The sequence below is a fragment of the Macaca mulatta genome, chromosome 16 (assembly GCF_049350105.2).
Source record: "Macaca mulatta isolate MMU2019108-1 chromosome 16, T2T-MMU8v2.0, whole genome shotgun sequence".
Classification (NCBI taxonomy): Eukaryota; Metazoa; Chordata; class Mammalia; order Primates; family Cercopithecidae; genus Macaca; species Macaca mulatta.
The window spans coordinates 18,360,016-18,363,026 of NC_133421.1; the positions used below are offsets into that span (position 1 = coordinate 18,360,016).

At 50.5% G+C, this 3,011-nt stretch overlaps 1 pseudogene across 1 annotated transcript; it reads left to right on the top strand.

Moving 5' to 3' along the window:
* Positions 1-1,296: 1,296 nt before the first annotated feature.
* LOC697209 (CMT1A duplicated region transcript 15 protein-like protein) lies at positions 1,297-2,646 on the top strand (annotated as a pseudogene). The gene is made up of 2 exons (XR_003723635.2): positions 1,297-1,743; positions 1,885-2,646. The product of XR_003723635.2 is annotated as a CMT1A duplicated region transcript 15 protein-like protein (transcript).
* Positions 2,647-3,011: the final 365 nt, after the last annotated feature.

Consider the following 3,011-nt stretch of genomic DNA (forward strand, 5'->3'; position numbering starts at 1 on the left):
TCATAGGGGAGCAGTGACTCTCTGGGACTGTGGGATGGGTGGTAAAAGAATTTACCAAGACAATTGTAGGTAAAGAAAGGCAGATTTATTGGACACCACAGAGTTTACATGTTTGTGGTGATGTGGGTGTGTACAATTATGTACAGTGCATAGTGCTTGATGAAAATAATAGATGCTGATGTTAATGTTTTATGTATTTAATATCCTATGTTTTTGATTGTTATTTTAGGGTATATGCTTACTTTTTTTTTTTTTTAAGTTAACTGTGAAGCAGCCTCGGGCAGGTCCTTCAGAAGGTTTCCAGAAGAAGGCATTATTATCAAGGAGATGACAGCCCCATGCCTGTTTCTGCCCCTGAAGACCTTCCAGTGGGACAAGATGTGGCGGTAGAGGACAGTGAAATTGATGATCCTGACCCTGCTTAGGCTTAGGCGAAAGTGTATGTTTGTGTCTTGGTTTTTAACAAAAACGTTTTAAAAGTGAAATAAATAAATAAATAATGAAAAAAGCTCATAGAATAAGGTTAAAAGGAAAGAAAATATTTTTGTATAGCTATATAATTTGTGTGTTTTTCTGTTGATCTGTTTGAGACAGGGTCTCACTCTGTCACCCAGACTGGAGGGCAGTGGCACAGTCACAGCTCACTGTGGTCTCAACCTCTTGAGCTCCAGAGATCCTCCCACCTCACTCAGGAGGACGCCAGTCCTGCAGGCAGACATCAGGCCCCAGATGGACCCTGGATTCAAGGTGTACACCAGGCCCCAAGTTGACAGCTAGGCCCCAGATGGACACCAAGGCCCTAGGTGAACAGCAGGCCCATTTGAACACCAGACTCCTGTGGACATCAGGCCGCAGGTAGACACCATGCCTTAGGTAGATACATAGGCTCCAGGTGGACATTAGACCCAGGTACACAGCCAGTTCCCAGGAGAATATCAGGCCCAGGTAAAAACTCAGGCCTTAGGCGCACATCCGGCCTTAAGTAGACACCCAGACCCCAGGTTGATACCCAAGTCCCAGGTGATCACCAGACCTCAGGTGGACACAAGGCCTTAGGTTAACAACAAGACCCAGTAAGCCATCAGGCCCCAGCTGAATAGAGTCCCCAGGTGAACACAAGGCCCCAAAAGGAACATAGGCCCAAGGCAGACATCAGGCCCTAGGTGGACATCAGGCCTGAGGAGGACATCCGGCCCCCGGTGAACATCAGGCACAGGTGTCCAAGCAGGCCCTGGGTGGACATAATGGTGTCTAGGTAAGGAGGTGTCCTGGGGGGAGGGTGAGCAGTCAGCAGCCCAGTGGAGTCCTGAGTAGGACTTATGGAAGAAAGGGGCCAAGGGGACGGAACCTTAAAGAAGCGACCTCACTTCCTCGATGACACATCCAACAGAACTTAGAACTCTGGTAACCAGGCGCCCAGATCCTAGGGTCAGCCCAGTAACCAGCTCACTTGGTGGGAGACGCTTGAGAGAGCAAGATGTTCTCGTGTTGCTTCCCCACTTCGAGAGGCTGCTGCTTCAGGAATGGAGGGAGTGAGAGCCTTTTCCGACGATGCCGAAGAAGGCTCATCCCTCACCCCAGACGCCTGTGGCCCTTTGTAAGAAGGCGCACCCGGGTACCACAGGGCAGCCCGGGGCAGGCCCTAGCAGGGCCAGGCCACACCAGAGATCCCATCGGGGCTGCATCTGCACATTGTCCCTGTCCAGGAGGAGATTCGGGAGCCCATGGAGGCACAGGCACAAGGTGAGGTGGCCTGCAGTCTGGAAGATTTTGTAGGGGCAGTGTTTAGGGGCTGGAACTCCTTTAAATTCAGTGAGGTTGTTTCTGTGTTTGGAAATTCCAGTGGAAAGTGACTGACGCTGCGGACCCTTTCTCCTTTTTCAGCTCCTGGTCCATTTGAAGAAATAGGAGCACTTCCAGCACCAGCTGTTGAGCCAGAGCCAGCATGGGAAGAGCCCCCTCCAGAGACAGCGCTGGAGCTGGAGGGAGCTCCGGCCAAGGACCAACCCAATGAGGGGCTGCCTGAAATTATGGCACCTGCTGTAGCCACTGGCCTTAGCCTTGCAGCTGAAAGGGTGGCTGTAGAGAGAAGTCGGAGGGAGGGGGTGACCAACATGGCCCCAGCCAGCAGCTCCCATGCTGCCCCTAGTCCTGGGCACGGTGGCAAACATGGAGGCAGAGACCAGGGTTTTGTGCCTGGGTTCCTCTACCTTGCTGGAGAGAGGCTTGTCTCATTCACTAGAGCTGCAGTCCTGCTGCTGCAGGGCCTATTTATTCTACTGCTGCTGGTGGGGTCTATCTGTGTGCAGGAGATGCTTGAGGGCATTAAAAGAAGGCTGAGAGGAAGAATTCCAGTAGCTCCTCCTGCACCCAGAGGCGGCCTCCTCCTCCAGGCATGGATGTCTGTCTGCAGCTGGGCATCCGGGCTGTTTGCCCCTGACGTGCTGCCCAGGACAGGCTCTTAAAAGGCGGGCAGAGGGTGAGGGGACCAGGAGGCAGCTCCAAAGGGTACAGCAAGCAAAGCTTTTAAAGACAGCACTTGTGCCCCAGGCTGTCCATGCCACCACCTGCCCTAGCATTTATTAGTAGTGTTAGAATTACTAGTTGATGAAACAATATTTCAATAAAGTTTAATTTCTGAAACTTTGTGCCTTTTTGAACTCCCTAATGTTAGATGGTGTTTTTGAGGTGATCCTGAAAATCTCTGATAGTTGTGTCTTTTGTTGTGGTTGTTTGTGTGATTGAATTACCATGGAGTCAACTGTTAGTGGAAACCTTTCAGGTATGGCTTTTAGAAGACCTTGACCTACTCTTGCCTGTTTTGACTCTCTGGTTTATTGTGGAAAGAGGGATGATGTAGGCTCATGTCTCTGGCAGATCAATCACCTTTTGCCATCAAGGATTTGGCATCAGAGTTTCCAAGAATTATGTGTGCAAGTTGACACGCTGGCACTTTAGCTAATCTGGGTGTCAAAACAGAATGCCATAGACTAGGTAGCATAGAAAATTGA